Raw genomic sequence first — 10,795 nt, 5'->3', positions numbered from 1 at the left:
GCCCCCCTTCTTTTTTTTTTTTTTTTTTTTTTAGACAGGGTTTTGGTCTGTCGCCCAGGCTGGAGTGCAGTGGCGCAATCTCGGCTCACTGCAACCTCCGCCTCCCGGGTTCAAGCGATTCTCCTGCCTCAGCCTCCTGAGTAGCTGGGATTACAAGCGCGCCACCACGCCCGGCTAACTTGTATTTTTAGTAGAGACAGGGTCTCACCATGTTGGCCAGGCTGGTCTCAAACTCCTGACCTCAGGTGATCCACCTGCCTTGGCCTCCCAAAGTGCTGGGATTACAGGCCTGAGCCACTGGCCTGGCCATCAGGTGAATTAATTTAAGAGAGAAGACAAAACCCTTAAGGCTGCATTTGGATCCCCTATAGAGCTCTGATAGTCAAGGAATCTTGAAAGAAGCCCAACAGCCAAGAACTTGTCTCAAACTGTATTCCGTTTTCTTATTTCTGATGAAACTTGGTTTCCAGAGATGAATAATAATCTCATTTTTTTGTACATTCAGGTGTTCAATTGCTGTTGTTCTTCTAAAATGGTAGTTTTCTTCCCTTTAATCTGCCATTTCATGTCACTTTGTGATATCAAACAAGGATATCACATTTTGAACAACACTTAGCACACACCAAATACTTTATGAAATGGGCATGACTCAAACTTGACAAAGTGAAGCATAAAGACCCATGCTGCCCTTTTCCTAGAAAGCTGATGAATCCTTCACCAATTCTTTTCAGTAGTTTCGCTCCTGGCCCACAGGGCTGCTCATTCTTCTCAGCACACACTATTTACGTGTCTTTCACTATGGTACAGATTCTTCGAAGACCTTCCCTTTGTATCTCTGAGATAGCTAAGTCTTTGAAATATCCACTCCACTTAATTAATGCAACCCAAATAGTAGAGATTAAACATCCCAGGCTTCCAGGCAAACGGAGGCTCTTTCCTCTGGTAGGTCACAGACACACACACACACACGTACAAATAGAAGCAAATGTACACACACGTAAAAATACTCATTGAATCCATCGACTCCAGAACTGCTCACAACAGAATCCCGGGAAGCTGCCTTGTTACTAAAAGATCCCAAAATAGAAATGAAAGTAAATAGATTCAATGGAATAAGGTAAAATTTCACCTTTGAAGAGCTGGCTGTAGACAGGATAAACTTAATACTGAATTTGGTCACAGCACGCAGTTTTTTCATGGGTTGGCACAGAGAACCAAGGAAGAGCAGACCTGGGAATCACAGCAATGCTCTGTCTCAGGCTCATGGATGCACAGGCTGAGAGCCCCAAACACAGGAACTTTCTATTGCCACTATCACAGTCCCACTGTGGGAAGACCCACTGTTAATTCAGGTTACATGTTTGAAATCAAAATTTAAAAGCATGCTCCTCTAAGCTAATAGTATAGAACTGTACATGACCTTGGCCTACTCTAACCCAGTGAAACATTACCAGCTTAGTAGAGCAGAAAGAGGTCATTTTCAAAACTGGTTGAATTATAACAGGATTTCCTGAAGGCCAAGAGGAAACCATGCTGTTTCACTGCAAGCAAAGCAGAGTGGGCCAGGATAATAAAGTACTCAGGAGTGAATCCTGGCACACAGAGAAATTAAAGAAACATGTGGCCGGGAGCTGTGGTTCACGCCTGTAATCCCAGCACTTTGGGAGGCCGAGGTGGGCGGATCACCTGAGGTCGGGAGTTCGAGACCAGCCTGACAAACATAGAGAAACCCTGTCTCTACTAAAAATACAAAATTAGCCAGGCATGGTGTTGCATGCCTGTAATCCCAGCTACTTGGGAGGCTGAGGCAGGAGAATCACTTGAACCTGGGAGGGGGAGGTTGCAGTGAGCTGAGATCGCGCCATTGCACTCCAGCTTGGGCAACAAGAGCAAAACTCTGTCTCAAAAAAAAAAAAGAAACATGCAGGTGGGGATAAGAGTACTCTTAGGGGTTGGGTGGAGTCATACAGAGGTGCAAAAATAAAGGAAATATATAGAATAGTGCATCCACAGGTCAGGAATACCATTCCTCCACTTGCCCCAGGGTTCTGCACAATGCACACACTCAATAAATGTTAATTGACTGAATTAATAGGCTTCATAGTTCCAACATGCAGTCCAGTGCCTAATTAGCTAGTCCAGGCAAGCCCTCTTAATATTATATTTGGAGAATGAGAGACATGAACTGGTTGAGTGACCTCCTCAGGTCACCCTCTTTGTTAGAGGCATAATCAAGACAGGAGTCCAGAGGCACAAGCAACCACCAGCCACCAACGAACTGGCCCACCACTGACGAGGTCAGGAGCTGAGGAGGCAGGAACGCTAAGACAGATGGAATCTGAAGTCAAAATTCAGAGAATTTTCAGTTCCCTCAAATCACAAATGAGAACATTTAAAATGAACTCATCAAACTCTCCTATGGGCTGGCTCGAGAAATAGGAGCCTCCAAGTTCCAGTGAGAAGTTGTGTAGGAAGAACTCTAAGACGGCACAAGGAAGACTCTTCTCACCACTTTGGTGAAGTTTCAAAGAGAGGGCATGAGCTCCGGAAGCAGGCAGTCCCGGCTTTGAGTCTAGCTCTATTACTCACCAGTCATGACCTGAAGCAACTTAACCTCTTCAAGACTCAGTTTCTTCGACTCTAAAATGAAAATGATAATGATTGTCTCATAGAGTTGATGTGCAAAGTAAAGATGTGATATAAGCCCCTAACATGATGAGTGGTCCAAAATGGGCACTCAGGTACAAACCCACAAACAAAATGCTAGTTATGACAATGATTCCACTAGGAACAGCAGAGCATCAGCCAGAGGTCATGTAAAGTTTCCAATGACTTGATGAAAGGAAATCTAAAGTAATGAATAAACACATGAACAGGTCACTCAAACTGCAGATTACAAGGATAGTTCTTTTCAGTGTGAGAAAAATGCTGTTTGGTAGCTCACAAGCAGATTTCACGCTGGAGCAGTGCCCTCGACACAGAGCAGGCTGGGCTTTTTAAATTGTCTGCTCTCTTGGCCGGGCGCGGTGGCTCAAGCCTGTAATCCCAGCACTTTGGGAGGCCGAGACGGGCGGATCACGAGGTCAGGAGATCGAGACCATCCTGGCTAACATGGTGAAACCTCGTCTCTACTAAAAATACAAAAAACTAGCCGGGCGAGGTGGCGGGCGCCTGTAGTCCCAGCTACTCGGGAGGCTGAGGCAGGAGAATGGCGTAAACCCGGGAGGCAGAGCTTGCAGTGAGCTGAGATCCGGCCACTGCACTCCAGCCTGGGCGACAGAGCGAGACTCCGTCTCAAAAAAAAAAAAAAAAAAAATTGTCTGCTCTCTTTCTCTCTCTCTCTCTCTCAGCTTCTGATACATGATGTTCAGCAAATACACCACATACTGGAGAATGATATATCATATACCCTGCAGACTGCATTTTACGACAGACTCCCAAGATTGAGGGCAGATGTACTATGCACTTGAATATGCCCAAAGTTTTAAGAGTTAAGTTACTTAAAGCTACATCCTTTGGCATCATTTGCAACAGAGCTGGTTACCAAAAATGCATTTGGGGCTTCTCATTTTCCAACTAAAAACTACATTAAACCAGCACAGTGCATTGGAATTTTATATGAGATTACAATAGCTGACAACGTCCATATCTCTATATCAAAGAGAAACCATCCCTTTTTCACAAGGAACTGATTTCAGAGGGAGTTGTACTTCTGAATGAGAGACACTCCAGTGATCTGGACCTAGAATCTCTGAGACTGTAGATGTTGAATAATATTAGTGTTATAAGAACCTCAGTTATTGTTGCTGTTATTGTTGTTGTTGTTATTATTATTATTATTATTATTGAGATGGAGTCTCACTCTGTCGCCCAGGCTGGAGTGCAGTGGTACAACCTCAGCTCACTTCCACCTCCACCTCCCAGGGTCAAGCAATTCTCTTGCCTCAGCCTCCCAAGGAGCTGGGATTACAGGCGCACGCCAAGATGTCCAGCTAATTTTTGTGTGCTTTTGTAAAGATGGGGTTTTGCCATGTTGGCCAGGCTGGACTTGAACTCCTGGCCTCAAGCAGTCTGCCCACCTTGGCCTCCCAAAGGGCTGGGATTCCAGGTGTGAGCCACCTTGCCTGGTCTGACCTACACTTTTCTAAGTCCATTTCTCACTTTTCAGGTCACATCTGAGGTGTGTGTTAGTAGCATCTGACACAGTGATGACTCCCTTTCCTCTGAAACAGTTTCTTTAATTGGCTTCCAGCACAAACCCTTTCTTCATTTTCCTCCTTTTCACTGGGCATTCCTTCTTAGAATCCTTCCCTGGCCCGGCCTTTTCTCTCCGACCTCATAATCTTGGAGGGCCCCAGAGCTCAGCCCTCAGACCCCTTCTCTTCCTTATTCACCCTCTTGGTGATCTCACCCGGTTTCATAGCATTAAATATCACCAGAAGCTGCCAAATGTGCACCTCCAGCTCAGACTTCTATCCTGAACTCCAGACTTCTTCTTTGTTTTTTGTTTGTTTGTTTGTTTGTTTTTTGAGATGGAGTCTCACACTGTCGCCCGGGCTGGAGTGCAGTGCCACAATCTCAGCTTACCGCAACCTCCGCCTCCCAGGTTCAAGTGATTCTCTTGCCTCAGCCTCCCAAATAGCTGGAATTACAGGCGACTGCCACCACGCCCAGCTAATTTTTGTATTTTTAGTAGAGACGGGGTTTCGCCATGTTGGCCAGGCTGGTCTCGAACTCCTGGCCTCAAGTGTTCCGCCCGCCTCGGCCTCCCAAAATGCTGGGATTACAAGCGTGAGCCACCACGCCCGTCCGAACTCCAGACCTTTATCGAGCTGCCTGCTTCATGTATCAAAGTTAACAAGTCCAAACTTGGACTTTTGTTCTTCCCTTTGAAGCCAGCTCCACTCCCAGTCTGCACTCCTTCAGTCGATGGTGACTCTATTCAAAACCTTTCAAGTCTTTCTGGACTCCTCTTACTTTTTTTTCTTTTCTCACATCCAAATCTTGTTGGCTTCCTCTTCAAAATATATCCTGCATCCAACCACTTCTCACTACCTCTACTGCTGCCACTGTGTTCCAATCCATTGTCATCTCTCTTGGATTATCACATTCACTTCCTCATGACAGTCTCACTGTCGCCCAGGCTAGAGTGCAGTGGAGCAATATCGGCTCACTGCAACCTCAGTGATCTTCTGATAGCCTTGTAGTATAAAGCAATTCTCTCTCTTGACCCATCATAGCTGTCCAGGTACCATTTAAAGAATAACAACAACAAAAGGTGACCATTTAGACAATTTAAGAATTACTTCCAAAAAGCAAACACATGGAGAAAAAAGCAAAACAAAATATAGGCTAGTGAGCACAATTAATTCCTACAGCTAGTTACAAATCCTTGCAACTTTCTCATTCCTTTAGGTTCATAGAAATCAGAAGACTTCAGGATGAGGAAAGCCAGGAATATAAAAGCCAAGGTCGGCTTTTAATTTACCTTCAACATGATCAAAACTAAACTTTTGCCTGGGAGTTTTCTCAGTAACAAAGGTGAGCAATTCCACCTTCAAAGGCATTTTTGGGTCTACTCAACAGCTTTGATTGCACTATTCCCTGTTTTCCTCAGAATTAGGTTTCACATTTGTAAATGTTAATAAACTAGTCCTGCTTTCCCAGGTTTCATGCTCAATCCTGAATGTCCTTAGGGGGCACTGTGAAGTTTATAAAGGCTCTGCTTCTTTTGCCTTCCTTTAAAGGATGGTGTTCCACTAAGATTCACCTTTCCATCTTCCACTCTCTTATCTTAATGTACATACTTTCCCTGGGTGATCTTTTCCACTTCTTCCCATATGCTCATGACTTTCAACCCTCTACCTATCTCTAGCTTGGGTCTCTCTCTTGAGCTTCAAATCCATATATCCCTGGATGTCCCATTCTCAAACACATTGTGCACATACAGAGTTCTTTTTCTCTGCCAAATGTACACCTCTTCCTCATTTTCATTTTCCTTACTGGTGCCAAGATCCATCTAATCACTCATACCAAAAACCAGAGCATGGTGCTATAAGATCACAGAGGAGAAACCAAGGATAGTAGCAATTTGCTGCAGGGTAGGAATGCAGGGAGGCATTCCAAGTGACATAATGTAACTATAGAGATGCCAAAATAAGAAAAAGCATGGTATGTGTGCTGTTAGGATAGAACAGGATAGGCCGAAGTAACGAATAAAACCCCATAATCTCAGTGGCTTTTTTTCTCATTAAAAAAAAAAAAAATCTTATGCCAATTGGTCAGCGTTCCTGCAACAGAAATTCAGGACCCAGCCTGCTTCCATTTTACAACCCACTGAGTTACAGTTTTGCACATCCTAGCATATGGACAAAAAAGAATAAGCATGAAGAACTCAGACTCCCTCTTAGTTTTCCTGAACCAGAATGCCATATCCTGCCACTTACTTTTTTGTTGTCAAAAATTTGGTCAGGGTCCCAACCTAGCTGCAAAAAGAAACTGGGAGATGTCTTCTCATCTGCCTAGGAAGGTGAAATGAGGTAGTGAACACGTAGCATTTTCCCCACTACAACATGGTTAGGAAACTGTCAGAAGACTGGCATACCTGAAAACCAATGGGAATTATGGGTTGGGTTGGGGGTGTAATATGTATTGTGGAGAGAGGGTAGGTAGACAGTGCTAGGAAACACAAGAACGTAGATACCATGGCCAATGTAACTAGAAGGACTGGGTGGAGTCAAGAGCCTGAGTGTCATGCTGAGAATAGCATGCCAGTTCAATGGGAGTTTAAAGATGGGAAGAGAGCAAAGACAGGGAGAGGTGGTCAGTGGAGAATCCTAGAGCTCAAACTTCTCAACCTGAGAGCCCCAAGTAAAGCACCAGCTCCTGCTCCAGGACCAGACTGAGGTTCCAATTGCTTTAAGAATCCACGGAGTGCAGACAAGGATCTGAGACTCTGACCTAAAAACAAACTGAAAAGTTCTGTGTTCATTACCTCTGGACATTGTGTGATCCTTCCTCTAATGGCTTGGTTCCCACCACCTCCCCACTGGCTCTCCCCTCTCAGCTGCATCCCATCTCCCTCCGCAGGCTCACCTCCCTTTACTCTCCCGGTTCAGCCTTTCATCTTGATTTTGGTGGGTGCGGGTTCTTGGCCCCTTCTCATGGGGCGCTGCCTCCAGTAGTACGTGCCCCAGCTGATTTGCATTCTAGTTTACACTCAGCCATCTTCAACAAGGCCTATCCAATCAAAATAATAACATTAATAACTAGCATATACTAAATGGTTACTATATGCCAGGCGCTATTCAAACTTGTTTTATAAAGTCATGTGATGTATAACAATATTTCAGTCAATATACTATTGTGGTCCCATAAGAGCATAATACTGCATTTTTACTATGTACTTTTTCTATGTTTACATATGTTTAGATATATAAATACTTACCAGTGTGCTACATTTGCCTTCACTATTCAGTACCGTAACAAGGTGCTCTGAGTTTGTAGCCTAGCAGGAATAGGCTATGCCATATATCCTAGGTGTGTAGAAGGCTACACCATCTGAGTCTGTGTAAGTACATACTATGATGTTCACACAACCGCATGATCGCCCAATGACACATTTCTCAGATCTCGTTAAGCAATGCATGACTGTCACATGACTGTATATAATTATTTATTCTCAGAAAAAACCCGTGAGGTAGGTGGTATTGTTATCGCTATTATGCAGATAAAGAAATAGATGCAAAAAAGGCTAACTCACCACATTCATGGCGCTTATAAATGGTCAAGCTAGAATCTGAATCCAGGATGTCTGGCTTTTAACCAGACATAAGTTAAAAGTGCTATCGGTGCTACTAAGTAAAGGGTGAAGGAGAGGAAAGATAGAGACAACATGGCTTCATGATCTTGAAAGAAAAAAAAAAATGTAAGTAGCAGTTGTAATCACTAAGAAGGGAGAAGAAACAGTCTCCACTGTAGAGAATTGCAAAGGAGGAGGCGCCACCAGAGGATAAAAAGCCTCCAATGGTTAACACAAGGGATACTTGCTTCTTTTTTTTTTTTTTTTTTTTTTTTTTTGCGATGGAGTCTCGCCCAGGCTGTAGTGCAGTGGCGCGGTCTCGGCTCACAGAAAGCTCCGCCTCCCGGGTTCACGCCATTCTCCGGCCTCAGCCTCCCAAGTAGCTGGGACTACAGGCGCCCGCCACCACGCCCGGCTAATTTTTTGTATTTTTAGTAGAGACGGGGTTTCACCGTGTTAGCCAGGATGGTCTCAACCTCCTGAGCTCGTGATCCGCCCGTCTTGGCCTCCCAAAGTGCTGGGATTACAGGCGTGAGCCACCGCGCCCGGCAGGATATTTGTTTCTTAAAAGGGGGACAAACTCCTGGAAGAGGATAGATACGCCTGATTTTTTTCTCAGTGGAATTTCACTTGCCCTGGCAGGTGGGTGGCAGGGAGATCTGAGGCCCCTCGAATTACAGCTCCTGGGCCCTGCCTCAGAAAAGTCCAGTCGTCTCGGTAAAGCCCCTCCCACAGACGCACAATGTGGGCGTCTTGAGCTGACTGAGGCTGGACGTGCTGTCAGCCGAGCACACAAAATGGGAACTGTTTGCCTCCGTGCAGCTGGCGCGCGTTTTCCGCTAGTCGCAGCTGCTTGGAGCCCAGCGCGCTGGCGGGGCCACGCCCCCGATAAATATTCATGCCCAGTTTGGGCTCAGAGCCCGGGATTTCAAAGCCGCTGAAGGGATTTGAAGGGGCAAAGGAGCTTCCTGATAGGGAGTTAGAAGGAAGGAGGGAGCCGGGCTTTGTCCAGGCTTGCTTTTGAGGACTACAAAGGGGAAGGGTCACATGGAAAGTCAAATCCCGGGTTGCTAATCTAGGCTAGGTCAAGTTTGCAATGAGAGCTAGCTCCTTCCTCCTTGTAATTTATTGAGTCTTTCAATGTCCTTCCACACAGACAACGTGGAGTTACTGGTGTTTCGCAGACAGGCTCTCTTTCTAGCACTGGGGAGCATGAAAACAACAGAGAGTAGGCTTTTAGCTGGGTTTTAAGCGCTTGCTTCATAACTCTTACCCAGTTAAATGTCTGCGATGACAACGCTCCTTTCTCTCACATGCTTCTGTGCATGGATTTTAATTTGCACACATTCTTTACCTAATCTATGATTTTTAGATATGTCAGTCTGTCATGGGCTAGAAACTTTAAAAAAACACTTTTAAAATACATATACTCTTAGGTCTAGTTGAGACACTAGTAAGTATTAACCATATTTATTAGTACTCACGTTTGACTATTATTTATATTAGTGGAGAGATTTCCCAGCATAGATCATCTGAAAGAGTAGATAGTTCCCAAATGCATTTCATTGACTTATAATACTAGGTGGGCTTTTGGGTAAGTGGATTCACTGTCTTTTGTTGTTGTTGGGGCCATAAAAGTGTTTACTTTAGAATCCACTTAACAGAAATTACTGGAACTTTATTGAGTGCCTCTATTCCATTAATCCCTCCATTAAGAGAGAGACTCTGCTTTTTACCTACCAATTGGAAATGGAAGAAATAACGTTGGGAAGAAACCAAAGAATAAACAGGAATATATTGTGAAAGCATTTAGCTACCTTAAATGAAGGCAAACCCCTCCCCAACTCCACTTCCATACCAGAGAACTGAACAAACATGCAGATATGAGGGTAGAACCACTGCGAGCAGCCCATGGGATCTTATGGGAAATAGGACAGGGATCAGACAAAGGACATAAACACACATCCCCATAAACTTGGATTCTGGCAATTATAGACAGACACATTTGCCATCAATCCCCAGCAAAGTTCTAGATTGGATAGTTAAGCAAGCAGTTAGTGCCTTTAAAAGCAGTTAGTCACCTTTAAAAAGGTGACTCCTAAGAACCAGTAAGAGTTCATCAGAACTGGTCAAGCCAACCTTTATTTCCTTTTTATTTATTTTTAAAAAACAAAATGCTTGACTTCATCACAATCCCAAAAACAATGAACATCTTGGCAAAAGGATGACCTACGTCCCCCAACCTTTTTTTTTTTTTTCTATAATAGACTCAGTATTCAAAATTGCTAAATTGAGTATCTGGTTGCTATATTAGTCTATTCTTGTGTTGCTCTAAAGAAATACCTGAGACTAGGTAATTTATCAGAAAAGAGGTTTAATTGGCTCATGGTTCCACAAGCTGTACATAGTGGCATCTGCTCCTGAGGAGGCCTCGGAAAGTTTACAATCATAGGGGAAGGCACGGGGGAGCCAGTATCTTACACAACCAGAGCAAGAGGAAGGCGAGAGGGAGGTGCTACACACTTTTAAACACCCAGACCTAATGAGAACTCTAGCAGGAGAATAGCACGAAGGGGATGGTGCTAAATCATTCTTGAGAAATCCACCTCCATGATCCAACCACCTCCCAGCAGGCTCCACGTCCAACATTAGGGATTACAATTCAACATGAGACTTGAGTGGAGACACAGATCCAAACCATATCAGTAGCCAAAAGAGAATAGACTTTAGAGCCAGAGGGAACTGGGTTTCATTCCAGGCTCCGCAACTTACTATTTGTGTGAGTAGATTGGGCATCTCTGAATCTCAGTTGTCACAACTGCAAAATGAGAATAGAATATCTACTTCATAGATATTAAAGAAAATACATAGGTACTCTTAGGTACTCAAGGAAGGGCAATCCTTATTAAGATACAATTCAAAAGGTACAAATACAAACTCAGGAAAGCGAAGAGCTGAATCAAATAGTTCATATAGAAAGAATTTTTTAATTTA

General features: G+C 44.1%; 1 long non-coding RNA gene across 1 annotated transcript in view; it reads right to left on the bottom strand.

Annotated features, from left to right (window-relative positions):
• Nucleotides 1–8,627, bottom strand: part of LOC112605053 — a 25,545-nt gene extending 16,918 nt beyond the window's left edge. The window contains exons 1-2 of the long non-coding RNA XR_003115337.1: nucleotides 8,543–8,627; nucleotides 7,096–7,239 (exon numbers count right to left, since the gene is read on the bottom strand). This is a non-coding gene — a long non-coding RNA (uncharacterized LOC112605053). The remainder of the gene's footprint in view (nucleotides 1–7,095; nucleotides 7,240–8,542) is intronic.
• Between the last annotated feature and the right edge of the window lie 2,168 nt (nucleotides 8,628–10,795).

This window comes from Theropithecus gelada, chromosome 13 (genome assembly GCF_003255815.1).
Source record: "Theropithecus gelada isolate Dixy chromosome 13, Tgel_1.0, whole genome shotgun sequence".
Taxonomy (NCBI): domain Eukaryota; kingdom Metazoa; phylum Chordata; class Mammalia; order Primates; family Cercopithecidae; genus Theropithecus; species Theropithecus gelada.
The sequence above is the reverse complement of the archived record's forward strand: the minus strand, read 5'-3'. Positions and strand labels throughout refer to the sequence as shown.